The sequence below is a fragment of the Toxorhynchites rutilus genome, chromosome 2, assembly GCF_029784135.1.
Source record: "Toxorhynchites rutilus septentrionalis strain SRP chromosome 2, ASM2978413v1, whole genome shotgun sequence".
NCBI lineage: Eukaryota > Metazoa > Arthropoda > Insecta > Diptera > Culicidae > Toxorhynchites > Toxorhynchites rutilus.
Window position 1 is genome coordinate 223758791 of NC_073745.1, and position 25013 is coordinate 223783803.

The following is a 25013-nucleotide window of genomic DNA, read 5'->3' on the forward strand; positions in this document are numbered from 1 at the left end:
TATATATGTCATTGTTTTCATTTGATAATAAACTATCATGTGTTAGTGTCATTCTCAAAAAAAAAAACAAGGTAACTAAGTTGTTCAGCTTATTGAAAATGTCGAGTTTTTTTTTTATTTGAAGAAAAAAGCGGTCGAAGCCCAATGTTTGCTTTTTAAAGGGTTTTTTCAAGAACCCTAATCGCCTAAGAAATCATCACTCTCACCTGGTGAAACCGCTGAAACCCACTGCATAACCAAATCGTTTCGACCGAAATACGATGCTCTGTGTGTGGTGCAATCGGGAGGGTATGGTGAAGAACCCACAATTTTCCTGAGAGATGGGCGAAATGCGTAGAATTGAACAGAATAAAACTTCGGATAAAATATGTTGAAGGTTTCCCGAAAATGATCTGACTTGCATACCTGTTATCAGTATAACAGATTGGAGTGGTATTGAAAGTGAACATTGAAATATTTGTGGATATTTTTAAAAAAATATTCGTCAAAAGCTTGACTTCTAATTACGCTTAGCGAGGAAAAAGTAGTTCCAAAGGAATTTCAAATGAGGTGAAAACTGTGGATGATTTAGGGTACAGACGCTATTTCTAGAAAAAACAATTAATACGCAATAAGTGATCAGTCATTCGGTGCATTATCGTGAAGAAGAGTCCGATTGGATTGAGCCTGGAATGTGACATTCGGATCGAACTCGGTGTATTATTGCCGTTAAATGCTTCAACATTTTTAGTTTTTCTTGCATCTTCCAGTAATTATTTGACGGATGAATAGAGCAGATGAGAAAAAAACTCTTGAGTGTACTCTTGGTTGCTAAGATATAGTTTATCCTGGAATTCAATGACACTTTGTTGGTGCTTTACATCTCTACTGAACGTTTAATCACTCTGAACTACAAATCTCTCATGGCACAATTGCGTTGTTGATTCCATTCGATCTATGGAATCAGTGTGTTGGTATAAGGGGCTGTCCACATACCACGTGAACAACTTTAGGGGGGTAGGGGTTATGAAAATGTCCACGCTTGTCCACGTAGAGGGGGGAGAGGGTATAGACTTTGTCCACGTGGACACGAATAATAAATACTTTTACAAATATAATCACCGATACATTCTAAATGAAATAAAAACTGTTCCATATTCAAAACTTTTAAAACATTCCGCCAAACCTGAGTATTCCGTATTTATCAATAACGGATTGAGATGCCTGAGAGTGCTTCATATAGTTTTACTAATATCATTCTTCTTCATTGAAATACATATTCTGAAAATAACTCACGTAAACTGTGAACGACCGAGCTATTCCCTATGATACTATGACTTTTATAGATAGGGATTATGCTTAAACGTTCATAGCCCAAAACTATAAAAATTAAACGATTCCATTATGGTTGAGTTTTCATGCTATTACGCATATGACTTTTTTCATCAAATATGATTTTATATAGATTTTGTTCTATCTCGAGAACAGTGCGTCTTAGGATAATATTGTCTGTATAGTTTTTCGTGTAAAATCAATTTCAATTTGTCAATTTGTATTTCTTTTTTCGAAAAGTTGCAATTTTTCGAGGTAATTTTCTGCCAAAAATAAATATATGATAAGCTTGTTTGTTTCTATCAACAAAATGAAGCTCTTTCCTGCAACATTTTCTCATCTTTCAAATGAATGCAATTAAATCATAGCGTACCTTTTAATTTGGGTCAATTTAAGGCAAAACAATAGGTCGCAAGAAATGTTCAGTAATTCTTTCATAATTGAGATTTGAGCTTGATTTTATAGTTGGGAATGACTTACTTACGATTCAGCTGTCTGATGTCACTTTTCCCCGGGAGCACTTTGAAAGTCATCTAGACACTCAAAGCAGAATGTTCGATAAGGACCCTTAGAAAATTCTCCCAACTATGGCGGAAAAGGTTTCGTATTGCGCTACCGACTAAAGGTGAATCGGAAATACAGAGTGAATATGAATCGGCATTTGCAGTGATCGAAAGAACTTCACTCAACAAAAAAAAAAAAAAAAAAAAAAATGGAGGAGCGGAATGCGACATCGTAAATTTTGGGTGGTTTTTGGAACGCTGTAACTCTGTCATGAAACAATGCATTTGTCAAAGCAATGACTGGATATTGTATAGAACATATTCATACTTTCACAACTGCCTATCGATGTGCTCTGCGATCGTTATATCATTATATGTTCGAACTAGCTGACCAGGCAAACGTTGTTCTGCCAAATAAATTATTTCTAGTGAATATTTTGGGTGTTGACTAAAACACACTAATGTATTGTAAGTGTGTTTGAATATTTTAACGATCTTTAAAATAAATCGAATGTGACCGATAAAAAAAACGAATTAAATGATTTGAACGAAAGGTTATATGATGTTTCTTGGTGTATTTCATTAACGTAACTGACATGTTTGATCTCTTAAAAGTTAAACGTCAACTGAAAAAAGTAATATAAGTTTGTCGTAAAGTAGAAAAAATGAAATATAGAAAATCGATATTTAATGCTGTCTCCTTGTTAGAAAATACGTGCATGTGATTTTCAACATGGCTTGGTTTATAACAGCTTGGTCTCGTTCATAAATTGGAAAACAGCGATACGCCAGCTAACTTCAATGGAGCTGATTAATCGGCCTGTTTGGAATCGCGTTATTTTATCGTTGTCATTCAATCGAGGAGTATTCACATCGGTAATCTAAGTTTGAAACACAGCCATATTGCTTCCTTTATTCATGGATGTTTTTATTACTCTTCACCGATTTGTAGAACTCAATATTCATATATGCATATGAGTGATCGGATTTTACAATTCGATTGAAATCGACTTTTACACTCTTAAATTCGTTCGCCTTGTCGCCAAACAATGGTCAAAATAAGTCATCCGTATTTGTGGTACAATTTACTCTCTATCTGATCGGCATAATTCCGGAAATAATTCAAAATTGTTGAAATTTGAATGAAAATTATTATTCGATTTCGTTTGGATGCTAAATTTGTTTTGAATGTCTTTGAATGCTAAATTTTGCGTGTTTATTCCACCCGAAAAACCATTACTATTTTTGCTTCATAGAAATGGAACATGGAGACCAATGTTCTTTACGTCGAATTGCGTGGCAAGGTTGTCACATTTGCTCAACTCGATTGGACTTGAGCTTGAACAGAATGCAAAATTGCGCTTTTTCCATTCAACAGAATACAACCAATGTGGGGACGAATACGATCGAACTTCCTTTTGTGTTTGAACACACGCGCAATGTCATGACAATGCATTGCGCTTTGGCCTGGCTATAACTAAAGCTGTGTCGGCGTTGCTCATGATAGTGTCTCGCAAGTGAATGTATTATTCCACGCACCGCTTTTGTTGATTGTGTAGTAAGAATTGCAGTCGTTCAATCTCTACCTTCGCGTATATGTCGACCATAAATTGTTGGCACAGCTTACGATATCTTGAATTGGCGTTTCTTGACCATGTCAAATCACCATATGTTAACATAAAAATTCTTCGAGCGCGCCCTCTGTTTGTTTCGTCGCATGTTCATAAATATTAAATCAAAATGAGACATGATGTTCATAATGAGTTAAATATCTGTGACGGGGTCTCGTTGGTCTAATGTTTATGCAAGAGATTTTTCGTTAAAGAAACCCTTCTGACTTGCACTGTAGTCACATTCAAGGCGTATTGTTCGTCATAGAAATGTCAAATATTTACTAATAAAAATGACGCAAGTAGTACTACGTTGAGAAGGCAAACCTTGGGAACGTTAGTGCCATTGAAGAAGAACATAGCGAGGGTCGTATGTACGGTGTGTGTCAACGATGAATTCCAGATTATTGTTTTTTCTTCGCATTCAATTTCTCGTGTCACCGTGCTATCATGATTCCAGCAGCGCTTGTGCTTTGGATCTACACACGTGCTCTCCAGCTGATGTTTCATCAGGGTTGATGGCAATAGCGTGATTGTCATTTTGTAATCCGAGCAAATGTGATTTGAAGAATTTCGATAACTCATTGTGCTCATTCAAATAGGCTTCCATCTCGTCGGAGATGCTCCCTGCTTTAGATGAATTGATGTTACTTGTGTATTTGTAGATGGATGTTCAATGAAGCGGGCGTTACGCCATCAGTTATTGAACAACTTAAATATGGTATGTATGGTATGAAGTCAAATTTTTGAAAAAAAAATATCCAGATCTTTTTTTCTGCATAGAGCCACCCGGTATTAAATTTATGGTTATCGGTATCATATATAGTTTACAACCTATTCTCATACCTACCAAGTATTTTGAGTATAATTTCATCAAAATCGGTCGAGCCGTTTCGGAGGAGTTCGGTAACAAACACCGTGACACGAGATTTTTATATATATAGATTAATCAGATTATTTGCATTATTACTGGCGAATATGTTCATGGATTTCCAGATGGAATAAGTACTCTTCTGAAATAAAGCTGTGAACGTAAATAAAATTTCTTGTATCAAATATGTAGGGTCTGATAACGAATGTTACTTCACGGTGAAAACGAAATGAATTGTATGCAATTTGTATTTTATGTGATATCAACACATTTTTTGCAAATGTTTAAAAAACGGGTACTAAATTTATGCTTTGTACTTTGTACTTGCTAGTCATTTCTCTACCATACAAAAACAATGGGCCACAGCAAAGCTGGTACAGCAGGGTACAGCTAGTAAAATTTGAAATAAAATAAACTTAAATGGAGTTAAAATTGAATTTAGGCGCAATTCAGTTATTCCCCCAATTGTTTTAATTAAAAAAGGAAAAATGTCCACGTAAACAAAAGAGGGTAGGGATATGAAAATGTCCACGCTTGTCCACGGAAGGGGAAGGGGGAATCTAAAATCAAGCTTTTTTTTGTCTACGTGGTATGTGGACAGCCCCTAACTTATTGCTATCTTGTCACCGGATAGTATAGAAACAGTTAAAGAAAAAGGTAGTGAAGGAATGTGTAAGAAAATTTGCAAGCCAGCTCTCAGTAGAAAGAGAAACCGACAATCAAGATACGAACAGGAAAATTAAATACGCTAAAAAACTACACTGCTGGGTGCCATTATGCAAATAGTACAAAATAATTGAGAACCGTTTGTATGCGATTACCGGTATGGGTTATTTGGTGATGCAGATTTAATTTCATTTCCCATTTTACTCTGCTCGATGTGTTATGTGCAACATCCATGCGTTAGCAGGAGTAAGGGCCATTTGCGTGGTGTTTGAACTGTTGCTTGCTGAAAACGAAGAGAAGCCGAAAAAAACACAGTGAACAATCAATGAATTCAAGAAAACTAGTTAAAAAACAAATACAAAAACAGGAAATGTTGCAAGTAGAGCCTCGGCTCTCAAGTAACGCGAGTGCGCGCGATCGATCGAAAGCTGCACCGGACAATTTTACTAATTTCGCAAAACTGGCAAATAGACCGACCGACAGAGAGACAGACGGCATTCATACACCGACATGGACCAAAAATGTTTTGCACGACTATGTGTGGTGAATGAAAGATTTGACGATGTTATTTATTGTGGTGCAGCTCTTGAGGCGCCAATCCGTGAGGTAGAGTGATGGCGATTTTTTTGGTTTGTTTTCTTTGTTTGGGTGTACAATTTGAACAAACAAAGCGAAGATGTTTCAACGAGTAGATGCTCTTGCGTCATTCTTTCGCACAGATTAGCAAACCAACAACGACGTGGTGGTAATGAATGCAGCTTGTGATTTAAGATTGAAGTGCACTTCTTGGACGTTTCGTGTTATGGACATCGGCTGAAATCGATATGAGCTTAATATCAATAAAGCTGTAAATTTTGCTGCATGATACGGAGATGCCGGTATGTCAAGTCAATATTGGGATCTTCGTTTATTCAATTTAATTCGCAAGAAGTTTGATTAATTTTCTTCACAAGATAGTATATTCGTTCGTGTATATTTTGATTCTAAATGTACCTGGGGTATCTGAAACAGAAATGTCAGCAAAGAATCAATTTTCTCCAAACAATAACGGGAACATAGTGGGGTGCCCATTCAGGAGATCTCATTCAGTTGTACAAAACAACGATATTATCAGTGTTAGAATATGGCAGTTTTTGCTTCCGGTCAGCTTCCAGGATTCATATCCTCAAGCTGGAGAGGATACAATATCGTTGATTGCGTATAGCAATGGGGTGTTTGCATTTGACACATACGATGAGTCTCGAAGTCTTGGCAGGAGTACCCTCGCTTACTCTTCGGTTCACAGAATTATCTTACAGATTTCTAATCCGTTGCAAGATCATGAATCCATTGGTGATTGACAACTTCGAAAATCCACTCTAAATGACTCCCCAGTCAAGTTTTATGTCTTTATACCATGAGTACCTTACCCATGAAGTGCACCCAACCAAGTTTGCTTCCCATTCTTCTGTCATTTTATCTGTCCATGCGACATTCTATTCCGCCGATATTTTCGGGAGAATATGGGAAAGTTAGATCTGATAAAATGTTCTTTACTGACGGTTCATTCATAAACGGGTCCACTGGATTCGGCATCTTCAATGGAAAATCCAGTGCCTCTTTCAAACTCAAAGATCCTTGTTCCGTGTATGTCGCTGAACTGGGTGCGATATACTACGCACTAGGGATCATTGAAACATTACTCATCGACGACTATTTTATTTTTTGCAGACAGTTTCAGCTCAATAGAGGCAATCCGCTCAATAAAAGTTGATAAACGGTCATCTTATTTCCTAACAAGAATAAGACATCTATTGAGTGTTTTGGTCGAAAAATTATTCAAGATTACCTTGGCATGGGTTTCCTCTCATTGCTCGATTCCGGGGAATGAGAAAGCGAACTCGTTAGCTAAGGTGGGCGCTTTAGAAGGCACACTTTTTGAAAGGCAAATTGCTTATAATGCAATTATAATTTCCACATTCCTCGTCAGCACACACTCGTTAGTTGGCAGCGCATGTGGAGTGAAGATGAGTTCGGTCGTTGGTTAGACACGATCATCCTTAAGGTCTCGACAAGTGCATGGTTCAAGGGATTGAATGTAGGTCGTGATTTCATTCGCGTGATATCTCGGTTTATGTCCAATCACTACAACCTAAACGCGGATCTTTATCGAATCGGGCTCGCAGCAAACAATCTTTGTGATTGTGGCGATGGCTACCACGACATCGAGCATGTTGTCTGGTCGTGTATCCGGTTCCATGCTGCCCGCTCTCAGCTCTCCAAAGCATTGAGGGCACAAGACAGATAATCGGAAATCCTCGTCCGGGATATCTTAGGTAGCCGTGATCCTGATCTACTGCTCCATCTATACCTGTTCCTGAGAAACGCCGATGTCAACGTTTAATGATGTTTCCTCCGTTGTATCCCTGTATCATATCCCTCCTATCCGATCGATAAACTTTTACTTAGTCGCGGCAATACATACACATACTCTTTATAGATACACGGGCCGGAGGTTGTGCAGCCCACTGATGATTCAACTAGAGCCAAAGGCATGACAACTCTACACGAGCTGATGTTTGTGCCGGCTAGTGACCATTCTATCCTGGATTCCTCGAGTCGAGAAGACGCACCACGCTAGATATGGGGTACAGACTAGGGCGTTGCTGATTAATGGTCAGCTGCATCCCAAAAGGAAGCATCCCGTGTCGGGCACACGTACAGAGCATTGAAGACTGCAGCATCCCAATTATGAGAACATTTGTAATACTAACCTCGAGCCAACCGCGAGTAATCGGTTACATATTACTAACATAGTTGTGAGCACACATTGTCGAAATATTGAACTCCCGGCCCCGTGAGGCTGACGCCATATGAGCCTTAACAAAAAGATATATTTTGGATAAAAAAAATCCTTCTTTTTGGTACCGTCGACTGGGGTGAAAATGGGTTATGGGGGTGAAATTAGGTCAAAAATGGAGAAAGTTACTATTAGTAATATCTTGACAAATATTGCGAATATTTTTGAAAGCTGCGAGCCGTTTAATAGAAGACATATTTCCACAACTTGATGCACCCGTGGCCGAGTGGTTAGCGTCTCACATTATCATGCCGGGTGTTCGGGTTCGATTCCCGTTCTGGCCGGAGGATTTTTCGTCAAAAAATTTTTCCTTCCACTTGCACTGTGGTCACGCGTAATCAAGAGCTTGCCTCTCGGGATACATTCAAGATGTGTTATTTGGCTTAATAAATCTCAACTAAGTATTAATAAATGACGCTAGTTAATGCATACGTTGAGACGGCAAAAGTTCCACAGGAAACGTTAACGCCATTCAAGAAGAAGATTTCCACAACTTGCAATGCATAATATTTAACTGTAGTACCAATAGTTATTATTTAATTTGATGTGTAAATAGCCATCAAATAACACCTCAGAAAACATCTTATGCCCATCATTATACAGAACTACAGAAATTGTAAATATTGGATACAATTATTCTTTAAAGTCCTCCCAGATGAGTCATTATTGATTTTGAACAACAATTTTTTTTCATTCGAATTTCAATACTTTCGAAATAATCTATTATTTACACTGAGTTGGGTGAAAATAGGTCAAGCACAAAATTGAATTCCATGCCAACCCGATATAGTGATTGTCAGATTTTCATGAAAATTGACAGTTTTATTGTTCATCGTAACATATTAGACACGTATTTTTTATTTTTTCCATGAGGGTGGCCATTTCCAATTTATGGTGGTTCGAAAAATCAACTTTTCCCCCTTTTTCCAAATTCATAACTTTTGAACTACTGGACCGATGTAAATGATCGATATATCAAATCAAGCCAATGATCTATTTTTGTTTGAAAAACACTACACTTGAGAAAAAACCAGATACTATTTTCGTAATTATTGATTGTAGTTGTTTTTCATAGCTTACATGGTTTCGGAACTAAGGTCACCATATTTTTTTATATTTTTTTTGAAAGCTGAGATTTCTTTACATAACATATCCGAATATCAGAAAGGGTTTTTTTTTCGTTTTCGAGTGATTTTTCAAAGTTAACATGTTTTCAGTTTTATGTAAAGTTATGAATTTAAAAACAAAAGTAATTTTTTGAAAAAAAAAGAGGGGAAAATGATTTTCGGTTAATTTTGAAAAATCACAAACTCAATAATACACAATAACGCTCTCTGAATTTTGGATATGTTATCTAAAAAAATCTTAGCTTTCAAGAAAAAATATAAAAAAATATAGCGCCCTTGGTATGCTTCCGAGACAATGTAAACTATAAATAAATACAATCAATAAATATCGGACCAAAATCCAAAATTTCTGGAAGCATTTTTTTTTTCGAAAAGAGAGCTAATTGGCTTTAATTTAATATGTCGATCATCTGAATCGGTGCAGTAGTTCAAAAGTTATGAGTTTTTAAAAAAAGTATTTTTTTGAAAAATGAGAGAAACATTATCGTTCGGACCACCCCTAAATTGAAATGGTCACCTATTTAATTTGATATGTAGATCAACCGAATCGGTATAGTAGTGCAGAAGTTATGAATTTAAAAAAAATCATTTTTGGAAAAATGGGAAAAAAATTACTTTTTGGGCAACCCTAAAATGAAAATGATCACCCTAATAATAGAAAATACGGATGTTTTGCGATAAAGAACAAAACTACCACTTTCCACGAAAATCTGAGAACCACTATATCGGTTTGGCATAGAATGGCTGTATACAAACATTTCCATCGCACTTCTAGGTGGATTGACACTGTTCTCGTAACTCAAATAATTATTCAAGACACTTACATGTTGTTAAATTATCCTGAAATTATTGAGAAATTGATTTCTAAACACAATTCTTAATAGAAAGTAATATTCATTACTTTGACCCATTGTCACCCCTCTAAGGGGTGAGATTGGGCCAACTTTCATTTAATCGTAGATCAGTGAAAAATTAATATTATTCAACAATTCCTTGAACATGTACGAGTGTTCATCGTTAGAGAACATTTCTACGTAATCAGAATTGTGTTTTACTCTAATTTACGTTAGTTATTCAATAAAAAGTTCGAAAACTACCTTTTTTGACCCATTTTCACCCCCATCGACGGTACTTGATTGTCAGTAAGACCATATCAGAGCTTTCTTCGGTTGTTCAATACATCTGTTGCCAGCAGTTTTCCTCTATTCTATCGAACACGATTGACGATTTCCATCCATGTATTTCGGCCTTTAATCTAAACTTTTTCTGTCTCCGAACTTCGGCTTTAAATAATGTCTGTTCTACCACAAAATTTCCTCACCGATAACAGTATGACTCTATCCAAGAAGTAGCGAAACACCCAAAAAAATAACACAAACTTTTTTGCTACATCCATAACCTGTATCATCGAGAAGAAACACGCGTCAATAGCAAATAAAACCTACCGGGATTCCCCGATTTAGCGGTTTGGCATATATTTTTTTCTTGAATCAAAAGTTGTCTTCTGTAAGTCTAGAAGCAAACAAACAATACTCACGACCCAACTCAAGCCATCTCTTCGTGTTTGTTTCGGTTCCGTGAAGCTCCGTCGGTTGGAACTTGGCAAACAAATGAACAAACCGGACAGCAAAAAATCTACCTTGTTCTTTTAAAGAATTCCATTCTTTTGTGGTGTACTAAATTTATCTGTTCCATAGTCATAATCACTCGGGTGAATAGAAAAGGAAATAAAGTCCGACACGCAAGGTCAGATTTATTTCCATCGAACTTATTTATACATATGATTCGGTTAATTGTTGGATTAACGTGCAAACGCGATGATCCACTACTAATACGCAGCAACAGTAGTCTCAGCTGTTCAAATAAGCCCGAAAGCCGGTTTTGTTGGGGGAAAGTTATTTTGCGATCGAACGACCCACCGATGGCATCAACGCCTATTTTCCAAAAGCAAACGAGTTAGCGTACATTCATTTTTTATGGACTTGTCGACTTGTCGGGAGTTCCGACGGTTTGATTTTAGTTTGCTACCTTGGATTCTTGCTTGATTACGCGAGAGTACTTTGCATCATACGCTGCGGTTTCGAAACACCCGTGAGACATTAAATATTTCGCGCTTTTGAGAATACCCTAATTACCATCGCCGTTGAATAAACTGAAAAACTAATCACCATAAAATTTTCTTTCATATAATGAAAAAGTAATATTTTTAATTGCACCAAACAAGTAATATTTTTATTACTTTGCCTCAGCACACAAATTATCGATGAACGTAAAATGAAAAATAAACTGTAGTCTTATGAACGGATTAACTGCGTCAACTGACCATTACGCTACTGGTGATAATAAAGAGGATCTAAACTTCAGTTTCATTTCTAAATTACAATGTGTTCGGTGAAAAACCATAAAATTTCATGATAGTCGCAGTGAAAAGTTGATTTACACGCTAAAATAGCCAATTCAAAATATTAGCTCATTTGTACTTCATTTACTAGTGTCGCAGACGTTAAAATTTGAGTATTTTAAACCCGAAAAATCACCGGAAATCGGGTATTTCAAAAATTGTTTTTTGATGCCAAATGTTTCATAATTGCACGAAAAGTCGAGTTTTGTTATCTTGATTTATTTTGTCAATGCCATCGAGATAACCATTTTTTTGGCACCCAAAATCATATGTTTTGCCTCGTATTTCGAAAAAAGTCTCCGAGTGTCGATTTTTGACAGAAAATTTATTTCGAGATGACAGTAGATCTCAACGTTTCATGCAATATTAATCATTTGGCATTAAAAAGTTTTTTTTTCGAAAACCCCGATTTCCTTTACATCCCCTTCGGGTGATTTTTCGATTTTCAAAAAACTCAAACTTTGACCGCTTTGCGCCACGCTTCTTTGTGTCCAATTGAGCTGATATTTTCCATAGGGTGTTTTTTCGAGGTGGTAAACATTTTTGATGGGGTAACTTTTTGAAATTTGAGTTCGATTTTTCCCATACATTTATTGGTACCCTAATATATACATGCCAAACCGATGTAGTGGTACTGAGATTTTCGTGAAAACTGGTGATTTGTTGCTTATCGCAAAATATCTGACCCGTATTTTTATTGTTTTATTAGAGTGCCTATTTCCATTTAAGGGTGGTCTGAAAAACCCTTTTTCCAAAAAATACTATTTTCAAAAATTCATAACTTTTGAACTACTGAACCGATTCAGACGATAAACATATCAACTTCAAGCCACTAGTCTTATTTGAAAAAATACTAGACTTTCTAAACAATTTTTGATTTTGTTTATGTAGTTACTGATTGTATTTCTTTTTTTCATAGTTTACATGATCTCTGGACCAAGGGCGCTATATTTTTTCTTATTTTTTGACATAGGGCTATGTCTTTGATTTCTATATAGGGTGGTCACTCTGCAAAAAAGTAACGATTCAGAAAAAAAGAGATGCGACATATGTTGTGTAATACACTCTGTCCAACTTCTATAAGACCACCCCGAATATACACTAGACAAAAAAAATAGAGGAACAGAATGCGAAGTGGTAAATTTGAGGTTATTTTTGACATGCTGTAACTTCGTCAAGAATCAACGCATATCGATGGGATGTACATCATTTTGAAGCTACAACTTTCAGGTATTTGAACATCTTACGTACATTATTTTAACTTGGTGTGTGTAGGTGTAATAGGAAATAATGTTGGGATGAAATGAATAATTGATTTTTCTCTGTTTTTTTTCCAAAGATTTTCTGGACTAACATAATTTTTTGCTAACCAACTCAAAAGCGAATCCAATTAACCTTATCAAAAAACTTCATTTGGTTCCTAGAACGTTCTTGTAGGACCTTCCCAGACAGAGATATTTCAGTTTGAATGAAAAATTACTCCTTCGTCTTTGATGATGAATTATTCAATAAACAACCATCGCACCGCAAATCGAAAGGCAGTTTTGGAAAATTCCAATAAATTCTACACAAGGATAATTTGTTACTTTGACAATAAAACAATATTTAAATTTTTGCATCGATTTGAGCATTTTTGGCGACGATATCTACGCAAAAAAAGTAAGAGAGAGGATTTCAGAACATGTATTTAATCCTTGCGGTCCATTTTGAATGATGTAAAAGCTATCTTCAGCTTCCCGGTTACACAGCATTCCGCCCAAACCATGCACGAGCCTCCACCATATACTGTTGGTTTAAAAATACTGTCCCTCCTTCCGTAAATCACGCCAGTACCCGGTGAAACCATCAGGCCCATCCAAATTGAACTTTTTTTCGTCACTGAAGATCACCAATACATTGAAGGACTTTTCGTTATGGTATATAGCAAAATGTATTCTTTTGAAAACATTCTTTGTTATAACATACCATTCCTCCACAATGGCTCACGTGAACCGACGTGAGCTTTGGCAAAACTCAGACGTCTTCCGCTGTGAGATGGTGTAAGATTAGGAGCTTTAACCTTTTAAGCCCTCTTTATGTAAGGACTTTTACCAAAACTCGACGAATTGTCTCCCGGAAAACAATTAAATTCAAAGATTGCTTTATTTGCATAAGAGATTTTGAGGTTATCGAAGCTGTTCTAACTATTTTCCGCTCATCCCGGTCAGAGAGCTTCGATTTATGTGGAGCTCTCTTCTTTTTACCGTATCATTGAGGATTCCCCAAATAATTGAGCACTACTTGATGGGATCGCAATTTTTCTGATACAAACATTTTTTTTTTGTGAAATGCATCAATTTGTCTTTCTTCTCTCCGTGAGCACTTTTCCCTTCGCAATTTTCCAGATTAATTGGTCAAAACAACTAAAACAACAGAAAATGTAACTGGTCTCATACAAACTTGACACCTTAAAAATACAAAAACATTTGTTCACTTGCAGCGCTTGCACACACACACACACACGTATGAAAATCATGCAGTGTATAGTAATCACCAATACCAATACTCTAGAATATTTGGAATATTATGGAGATTTTTTGCCTGTGCTTGTTTCGCTGGCATTCTTGAAAAAAACTAGCGATATCCAGGAAAAACTGGAAGATTGACAAGTTTGATCACATCTGTGATGCATTGAACTGTCACATCTTAACGCCTAACTTTTACTAACTTTTACCCCTAGATCGGAATAATTGGTATTGAGATACAGGACTTGCTTTTTACTGTTAAAATTGAATTCTAAATATAATCGAGTGAAAAAAATTTTTTTTTGATTGTATTATATACGTATATTTTTTTGATTTTTTAAATGTAACAGAAAAATTTTTGATTCATTTGAATCATTTGATTCGTTATAAAATATCTCTCTCACATAAAAAATCCGAATTCTTTCAGGAGATGACACAGGATCATACAAGGTCTTTCATATTAAACGCTCGGGCAACAAATTTTAATAACTTCCACAAAAGTGAACCGATTTTTATTAAAAAAACGAATATAAAGCTCATTTTAGAACATTTTCGATGTGACCACCTCTTTTTTCGATAACGCGTTTTAAACGGTGAACAAAATTCTTCATGCGCAACTCTAGCATTATGACTTCGATGCTGTTGTTCTTCTTTAAGTTGCTCCAAATTTTGTGGCTTATTAACATAGCAACGGTCCTTCACGTACCCCCAGAGGAAGTAATCGACGACGAGAAATGTTGAAAATCTTGCCATAAGAGGACAAAGTTTCATTAAGGCTTCGGTTGCTCGAGTAATACGATTTCACTAAAAATACACGTTCTTGAAAATTGTACATCTTGATACTAAAAACCATCCAATCAGACTGAACGAGCCGAATATTATAGTCCCCCGAAGTGGGAAATGCAGTGTTCTATTTTTTGCATGAGCGTTAAATCTGAAAAACCCTGTATTTGATGAAACAAAGCCAGGACGATTGTGTTGCTTTCATTTGAAAGATGAGAAAATTTTGTACAGAGCATAGTTGTTAAAATTAATATATTTGAATAACATTTTAGAAGCGATAAATTTAAAAACTAGTGGTTTTCAAGGTGTTATTATTAATTTTATCTCAAAAATGTATAATAGACTTAATTGTTTACATCAACTAAATCAAAGTTCTCTAATCGATCTTCAATTTGTTCTTTGACACTCAACTTTCATCTTTCTGATTCGCTGCGATATTATTTTAAACAATTCCTCGTGATTTTTCAGTTAAAATTTTCAAAATTCACGATTTTTACTCCACTGTACTCACAACAGCTAATAAAATTTCACCGTAACGTTGAAACATTTCATGTTCGCTTGAATTAAGCATATTTGAAATATAAAAAAATGTTTTATATACAATTTAACATTGTATATAATCGACTCCGACCAGTATACTGTGGAGGATCAAGGATGGACAGTATACATCTACATGTACAGTCAATGTTTCTCTGATTACAGACGATGCAGCTGTTTTTTTTTTTTTATTAAATCGTTTATTTTTACAGGCTCAGTTACATAAGTTTAAAGGAGCCAAACTCCTGACTGTATTGTTACAAGTATATATAAACATTTTTCCTTAATTCTAATGTTAATGGTGTAGAAAACCGATTACTCGCGGTCTACTCGAGTTTAGAAGGGTGACATATTTTCTTCAGGAAAAGGAAGGGATAAAAGGATATGTTGACAATGTTCACTCTCACATTCACACTCACATTCATTACACTCAATTCTTAAGCCTATCTTATATATAATATGTTTTTACATTTCACCTTATTCTATTGTTAATAAGAAGGGATTTGATTTCTCGCGAAGGAAAAGGAAAAGGAGAATATAAGGACAATCACACACGAAGATCGATAACTTTTAGGAAGACATATATTTGGGACATGTAATCAAGGTCTAAACCAGCCAACACATCTCTCACCGGCACATTGGGCTGCCTTCCTCTAGCCCGAAGAGAGTTTTCTAAATTCGATCTGGCAACAAGATACTCCTCGCACGACCAAACAACGTGTTCGACGTCGTGGTAACCTTGGCGGCAGGCACAGATATTGCTGTCGGCAAGATCAAAACGAAAGAGTAGCGCGTTTAACGAACAGTGATTGGACATGAGTCGGGAGAAGGTGCGAATAAAGTCCCGACTCAAGTCCAGACTTTTGAACCACGGTTTGAGGCTAACCTTAGGGATAATTGAGTGGAGCCACCGGCCCAATTCATCTTCGTTCCATTTGCATTGCCAGTTAACAATGGTATTTTTACGAACTAAAGAATAAAATTCATTGAAGGCGATTTGACGCTGATAAATTTCGCCTTCAATTGCACCTACCTTTGCTAATGAGTCAGCCCTCTCATTACCCGGAATTAAGCAACGTGAAGGGACCCAGACAAAGGTAATGGTCTGGTTAAAGCACTCAAAATTTCTCGTATTCTCTCAAGGAAGTACGGCCTCACTGAACGGATAGCTTCGACAGAGCTAAGACTATCCGTTACAATGTAATAGTGTTCAACAGGTCTTGAGGCGACGCTGTCCAGCGCCCAGTGTATTGCTGCCAATTCAGCAATATACACTGAGCAAGGATTCTGAAGACTGTGGGAGGTGCTAAAAAATTCGTTGAACACTCCAAATCCTGTGGACTCATTCATAGAGGACCCATCAGTGAAGTACATATTATCACAATTGATATGCCCATACTTTGCATTGAAGATCGTAGGAACGATCCCCGATCGATGATAATCTGGAATTCCATGGATTTTCTCCTTCATGAACAGATCAAAAAATACAGAGGAATTGATGTAGTCAGGAAAACAAACACGGTTGGGAATATACGAAGAAGGATAAACCTGCATGGAGATGAATTCATGATATGAAGTCATGAATCCAGAATGAAAATTTAGCTCGATCAGCTGCTCAAAATTTCCGATCACCAATGGGTTCATTACCTTACACCGGATGAGGAACCGAAGAGATATTAAATTGAAGCGATCTTTTAGTGGGAGTACGCCTGCCAAAACCTCGAGACTTATGGTATGCGTTGAGGGCATACATCCCAACGCAATACGGAGACAAAGATACTGAATTCGCTCGAGTTTAATGAGGTGTGTTTTGGCAGCTGATTGAAAACATAAACTGCCATACTCCATCACTGAGAGAATAGTTGTTCGATACAACATTATAAGATCTTCTGGGTGGGCTCCCCACCAGGTGCCGGTAATTGTACGGAGAAAGTTTATTCTTTGTTGGCATTTTTTACTCAGATACCTAATATGGGCCCCCCAAGTACATTTGGAGTCGAACCAGACCCCAAGATACTTGAATGACATAGCATGAGTGATCGGTTTACCCAAAAGTTGAAGCTTTGGTTTTGCTGGTCTATGCTTTCTAGAAAAAACCACCACCTCTGTTTTCTCCGTGGAGAATTCGATCCCTAGCCCAATGGCCCAGGTTGAAAAATTGTTCAAAGTATCTTGTAAGGGTCCTTGCAGGTCGGATTCGTTTGATCCTACGACAGACACCACTCCATCATCTGCAAGTTGTCTTAGGCTGCAATTTTGTGTAAGGCAATTGTCGATGTCGCTTACATAGAAGTTGTACAAAAGGGGGCTTAAACATGAGCCCTGGAGGAGGCCCATGTTAGAGAACCGACTTACTGCCGAATCTCCGTGAGAAAAGTTCAAATGTTTCTCACAAAGCAAGTTATATAACATATTATTCAATAGAGGCGGCAGACTCCGAGAGTGTAATTTGTCTAACAAAACCTCTATTGAAACAGAATCAAAGGCCCCCTTTATGTCCAAGAATACTGAAGCCATTTGTTTTTTTCCGGCGTAAGCCATTTGAATTTCTGAAGAAAGCAACGCAAGACAATCATTCGTCCCCTTGCCCCTGCGGAACCCATATTGTGTATCTGAGAGTAAGCCATTCGTTTCAACCCAACGATCAAGGCGAAACAAGATCATTTTCTCCAACAATTTCCGTATACAAGACAGCATTGCTATTGGGCGGTACGAATTGAAGTCGGACGCGGGCTTTCCGGGTTTTTGAATAGCTATAACTCGTACTTGTCTCCAATCATCTGGAACAATATTATGCTCCATAAACCGATTGAATAAATTCAACAAGCGATGTTTCGCCACATCAGGGAGGTTTTTCAGCAAGTTGAACTTAATTCTATCCGATCCCGGAGCAGAATTGTTACATGAAAGAAGAGCAAGAGAGAATTCTACCACTGAAAACTCGGAATCAAGATCGCACCTATCTTGTGAAATATCTCGAACAATTTTTTGTACAGGAACGGAATCGGGACATACCTTCCGTGCAAAATTTGAAATCCATCGATGTGAATATTCCTCGCTTTCATTCGTTGAAGAGCGATTTCTCATGTTTCGAGCCACTTTCCATAATTTTTTCATTGACGTTTCTCGTGACAGACCTCCCACGAAATTTCGCCAATAAGCACGTTTTTTCCCTTTGATCAAGTTTTTAAATTGATTTTCAAGGGATAAATACGTTTGAAAATTCTCAATGGTTCCACTTTTCCGAAAAGCTTTAAATGCATTCGATTTATCCTGATAAAGCTTGGAACATTGGCTATCCCACCATGGATTGGGAGGCCTTAGACGAATAGTGGAACCTGGAATGGGTTTCGTTTGAGCGCGAACCGCGCTGTCATAGATCAAACGAGAACGGAAGTTATACTCCTCCAATGGAGGTAAACCATCTTTGGAATTGATGGCTAGAGCAATCGCGTCCGCATATTTTTTCCAGTCAATGTGTCTTGCGAGGTCATATGCCATGTTTATAGATTCAGAAGAATTCGACCCAATGGTGATGGAAATTTCGATTGGCAAGTGATCACTACCGTTGGGATCCTGGATTACATTCCACTTGCAATCTAACGATAGTGAATTCGAGCAAAGCGAGAGGTCAAGAGCACTTGGGTTAGCAGGAGGTTTAGGTACACGTGTTGTTTCCCCAGTGTTCAAAACGGTCATATTGAAGCTGTTACAAAGGTCATATATCAACGATGAACGATTGTCGTCGTACTGTTCCCCCCAGGCAGTTCCGTGAGAGTTGAAGTCTCCCAAGATCAATCGTGGCTCAGGAAGGAGTGAGCACATGTCAACAAGTTGCTTGCGGCTAACCGCAGATCTCGGAGGCCAATACAAGCTAACTATACAAAGGTCTTTGCCTCTGATGTTTGCATGACAGGCAACAGCTTCGATCCCTCCAATAGGTGGAAGGTCAATTCTAAAAAAAGAGTGACACTTATTGATCCCCAATAGTACCTCTCCGTATCTGTCATCGCGGTCCAAGCGTATTATATTAAAATCGTGGAAAAAGAGATCATTTTGAGAAGAGAGCCAGGTTTCGGACAGTGCAAAAACATCACAATTGACTTTATGAATTAGAAATTTGAATGTATCCAATTTAGGGATAAGACTACGACAATTCCACTGTAAAACAGTGATATCTCTGACCTCTCTATTTAAATTAGACATCAAGAGAGATAATCATTGCAAGGAGGGGCCATGTTTGCATCAATTGTTGCAAAATTGTCTTCAATACTGGAAGCATTGAGATGAAAATGGTTCTGATGGAGTCGGAAACATTAAAACACTTGAAGATTTGATCCAAAAGGTCAGACAACTTTATAAATCCCGATTGGGAAGTCGAGCTGGACGGAAAAATAGGGACTGTTGGGGTTTTTGATGTCCCCTCGAGTGCTCGGTCGTTCGAAGATGAACTATTCCCACGGAAACCAGGAGGAACCTGATTTTGCTTGTCCGCTGCACTCGATTTTTTAGGCAAGCTAACAGGGGGTATCACCGGAGGGACTTGTCCTTGAACTTTGGGAGAGGTCACATTTTTGCGCCGGGGATTCCCTTTGGAAATAGCCGTTGTGCCCCCGCTAGCTGTGTCCGCTTCTATTTCGTCAACTGGCAACGTAGCGAAAACATTATGTGTGTTGATTGGTTGTTGCTCTTGAGCCAGTGGAGAAGCGCCCTTCAAAATTTCCGCAAAAGTGCGCTTCGAGCGTTCCTTCAAAGAGCGTTTCTGTTTATCCCAGCGACTCTTGTAAGTTTCACAAGCTGAGAGCTCATGTGGGGATCCCCCGCAATATGGACATTTATGCTCAGTCGCACTGCAGGATTTCCCCTCATGTTGCTCTCCGCAAGTGGCACAGCGCTCCTTGTTAGCGCAATAATTTGCATTTGTTGCAAGTCATGGGCTTTGGCATGAAGAGTCGCACTGGAAGCCTTAATTTATCCACCATAACGTAGTCAGGGAGGGCGGAACCAGCAAAAGTTACTCGAAACGAGTCGGACGGCGTGAATTTTTTTTCTTCCCCATTCTGGGAAACTTTTCCTAGTTGCTGGCAGTCCAAAATTTTAATTTGCTTCAAAGGGAGCTGTTTAAATCTGCCATCTCCCTCTTTTATTATTTCGCTCGTCAGACCCGTTTCTGTAATCACCCCCGCAATTTCTACGTTATGGCAGGGCACATATACGCGATATTCTATTACAAAACGATTGTCGACAACAATATCGTTAGCGTGTGTCCGATTAGCCACGACAACACGCAGTTTGTTCGGTCTAACCTTTCTAATTTCGACCACGGAGGAATAATATCTTGCCAGATTTTTAGAAATTTGAATGACATTTAGAGATTTTCCTTTTGGTTTGGGCCGGAAGAAAACAACCCATGGGCCAGATCCAGGTGAATCTTCTGGATAGACCTTGACACGAGGAGAAGAAACAACTGAGGGGGAGGACGAGGTCGATTGTTGAGCGGGATCAGGAACAGTAGGGCTGGGAGGCAAGTTTGGGAGTTGATCGGAAGCGGGAGCAGGAGATTGAGGGGGTGAAGAGGAAAAGTTTGCAAATTTTCTTGAGGGGGGCTTGTTTAGGTGACTTAACTCTCCCTCTAAAGAGACATCCGAGGGGGGAACGCGTTTAAGCGACTTTCCAGCTCCCGTAGATATGGAGGGGTAGACAGTGGATTCAATCTCCATGTCAACGGTTCCTTCTTCATCTGCCATTTAAAGTGGCAGATGTACACTTTTTAGTTAATTTTTCAATTTTTTGTTTGTTTTTTCTTTCTTAACCTAGTAAACTTAACCTAAAAAAATTATTTATACTTATAATGCACACCACACCAGTGCGGATAATCTCCAACGCGTATCAATCCTTCGGTGCAGCTGAACCGGTGTATCGCACCACAGCACGATAATGGTGTCGATGACGAGAGGCGATAAATTCACCAGCACACAGCACACAGCGCCAGCGCTGCAGGCCTTCTTCCTCCTGCTTGTTGTGTCCGCTTCAATGCAATTCAGTTCTAGGGAATCCCGTTATTGCGCACAATCACTTGACCAGTCACGAGAATAACGGTATCACTTCAACGATACATGATCACGAAATATATGCGTCCGGCGGCTTCGAACTTAGGAAGACGAATGATGCAGCTGTTGCTCGCTATGGTTTGCTAAGGTTTGTAGCTAACGGCTCGTTGATGTTACCAAAGCCTAGATTTGTTTTGAGTGACTTCGCATGGGAAGTGCTACACATCGTTCTAGAGTTTTTAAATTTATTATCTGTTCAACGTTTCCAATATGAAATTAACCCTCCTGTACTCGCGTGCAAAATCATAACACGTATACTCGCGCACGGTGTCACAAACCGAAAATTGAACTTCCCTGTAATATTGCCATTGTGTATTTTTCAGGCTTTATTGGCATATATTTGAAGAAGAGGGTGTGTTTGAATGAAAAAACTCCAAAAAATATGTTTTCTTCGACTTTATTATGTTTTAATTCAGCCTCCTCAGAACAGAGTAATTTTTGATATTCCAACAGAAATAACGAAATTTGATTTTCATTCGAGTAATTCATGGAAGTATAAAGAGCTATAAAATAACATAAAAACGTATTAATGGATTGTGGTTTCATTGGAGTAAGAATCAGAACATGGCATAACTGCATACTCGAAACAAACAATTTTTTTACATTTCATGCAGTTGTTGCGTGTTTTTCGGGTCTTTTATCGAATAGAAGAATGTATAACGACCTTCTAGATAATTATCAACTGATTCATGAATATAAAGTTTGCATATTTCTAATATTCTTTGTCTCTGTATTCTCGGTAAACTGAGAATTAATGCCTTTTTTTGGATGGGACATAAAAATATGATATAAAAGTATTTCTAGGAACTTCTGTTCTATTGTCGATATTGTCCATTATAAAAAAATATCCCCGAAATTGTAATTGTTAAAAATTATAATAAGCCACCGATTAGTTTACTGTTTACAATTCTTCCACAAGTGAAATTCTTTCACTAGTGTGTATATGTATGACCATTATATTTAGCGAATAACTATACGAAAGTTAAACATTTATATTTTGCTTTTGAACGTATGAATCTAACAACGAATATATCGACGAATAGTTAGTATATGGATCCCTTCAATCCAGTTACAAAAGGGACTAAAATCAAATAGGAATAGACCGGTGATGATCTTATACATTTCATTCAACAATATTCTAAAATATGGAAAAAGGCATTTGTCCAAAAAAATTACTCCTATACTCGTGTCGGTGTGTCCTTATCTTTTTCCTATTTCGAAGATTGATGATGCACAAAAATCGAACCAACTGACGATACAATTATATGGGAGTTTCCTTGCATTGCAAGCGTGTAGGATTTGTAATTAATTATGTCAATAATTAGCCTCTCCTTTTATCACGTTTGTCCTCAATTTAACGCGTAATTTGTGACAAAGTTCCATGTAAACTGTATATCTCAATTTGTCCATTTGATTTCGGAAAATAATTTGAAAACTTTCGCCGGTCAAAGTTTATAAATCATCTCGCAAGAAGTAGCTTGAAAAAAATACACCCGAAAAAGTATTTGTACTGATGCTAAATTTACTAATATAATTAACCACCATATAAGGCATTGATTAGTGGAACATGTTTGACTAATTTTGCAACAGATTGAATTACAGTGCATTGATTATATAAAAAACTCCACTCAAATGATCACAACATTTTTCTCCGTTTATTTTCGTGAGTTCAAAAGTTCACCCGGCACGACATTATATGGCATCCTGAAAGCTAATAAATCAGAAATACACATTCACACCGATTATATTATATATTCACATGAGAAATGCGAGAAGGCTCATAAATCAGTTTAATAATTTATTCATAGATGTACCTGCTTACATAAGACTGCGACGAATTTGAGCTAGCATGGGATTATAAAATATGCGAATGTGAATTTTCGTTTATCGTGCGCAGTTTAGGGTTTACCAAGTATTCTGAAAAATAAATAGCGCTTTTGCGAAACTACACTGGTTATAACTCACACAAGTTTTACAAACGATAAGAGTATCAAAGATCCAATGTCAATAACAATAGATGAGCAATGTTAGGCAATAACCGGATCGCGGTTTTGCATCTACAGTAGTAGCCTTCGAACAGGTTTCTTTAATTTGTTCAACTTTTCGCTTCGGCTGATTGACCCAGTGGATGCTTATTCCGCTTAAATTACAGCGAACCTGCTACGCGCGCCGAGTGTTACCTGTTTTCAGTTTTGTCGTCGCTGGCTGTTACTTCCACCTGAGCAAACAACACACATTCATTTGCATTGAATTTCATCTATTTCTAGCCATCGGAACTTCATTCTTAGTGTAGTGCGCTAAATGCTATCACTGACCTTAACAACAGTGGTCACAAATGTTGCGCGTAGCTCCAGCCAACACAGAGCGTTTTTTGGGCTGTGGGGCACATCCGGTAGCACCGGTTTACTATTCAAAAAATCAAACTAGCAAGGAAAATAACTCACTTAGGCCTAGCGCATCATAAGTTGCATACACGCGCATGACGGGGACGGAAAATGGATCGCGACATTTTTATCGATTTGAATTTCGCGTAAAAAACACGTCCGCTGCTGTTACTGCTCGCTAGTGCTATTATTCACTGCCAATGGAAGTTTTGAAAAGCTCACTTGTGGGTCACCAAAAACTCATTCACTTCTGGAAACACATATCATTCCGCAGCAATCGAGTTCCGAGTTTGGATTACAATTACACTTAACAAACGGACAAACAATAACGAAAATATACTACTATTGCAAATTATAATTACTATGGAATTGGATTAAAGTATCGGTACAGAACCTGATTAGTCACTGTTGGAACGAAAGAGACGGAAGTATATCGGATTTGCACCGATCGCGGGTTGCGTAGAGGCAACGTCAATCGCTAACCACTTGGTCGGCCAGCTCAATCCAATCGACCTGATCGAGTCGTCGTCGGCCCGAGTGCACTTCAAGTACTGACTTTACTGTGCCGATCGGTTGCCTTTGTTCGATCGAGGCGACGTCGTGGGCTCCATTCGACGTTCGTGTGCTCGACGCTTTTCATCTGTATTTGTGTGGCTTTTGTGATCCGTCGCCGTCGGTCGTTTGCTGTTTTGTTACCTGTTGTGGCCCCACGAAGGTGTGTGCCCATACTGTGTGTGCCGTTTCGCCGTTCGTCACACATTTGCCACCATTTGTTTGGGTTTGTACTTAGCGGTGTATTCGTCAGCTGGTTGGTTATACCTGTGTCCACTGATGCCAGGTTGGCCGATTTTTCTGATCATGGAAAACCAAATACTTTATTTGCGCTGCTTCATCAATTTTCATCGTGGTAGGTCAGGTTTCAAACGGTTCCGTCGATTCATTGATTCTATCCCCAAAATCAGCAAGGGGGTCTTCGTAGCCACATTGGTTGCGCGTTCAAACATCAGGGCCCTCAATTGGCCATATGATGGAGATCGACCCAATAAAGATCGATTAATCCATACAACTGCTTTGTTGTGCAAGGAACATTGGGCTGTTGTACTATTAATAACCCAACAATGATCATATCAACTGTATCCGCTGTCCGGTCTGCTGAACAATGAAAGAACAGAAAGAATACTATTACGCCTAAACGGCTACTACTATGTAATTTACCATAATGTAAGGGAACAGAAAAAAATCCTTACGCCTAAATGGCTACCTGGGTATCGAATTCCCTACGGAGAAAACAGAGATGGTAGTTTTTTTTTCTAAAAAGCACAAACCCGCGAAATTTCCGTTTCATTTATTCAGCAAACCAATAACTC

General features: G+C 38.0%; 1 protein-coding gene across 5 annotated transcripts in view; it reads right to left on the reverse strand.

Moving 5' to 3' along the window:
* The window catches only part of LOC129765255 (bestrophin-2), a 112169-nt gene extending 87959 nt beyond the window's left edge, over nucleotides 1-24210 (reverse strand). The window contains exon 1 of one of the 5 annotated variants that reach the window (XM_055765365.1): nucleotides 24041-24210. The gene's annotated coding sequence lies outside the window, so the exon portion shown is untranslated. The other 4 variants (XM_055765364.1, XM_055765363.1, XM_055765366.1 and 1 more) reach the window with 4 other exon arrangements.
* Nucleotides 24211-25013: the final 803 nt, after the last annotated feature.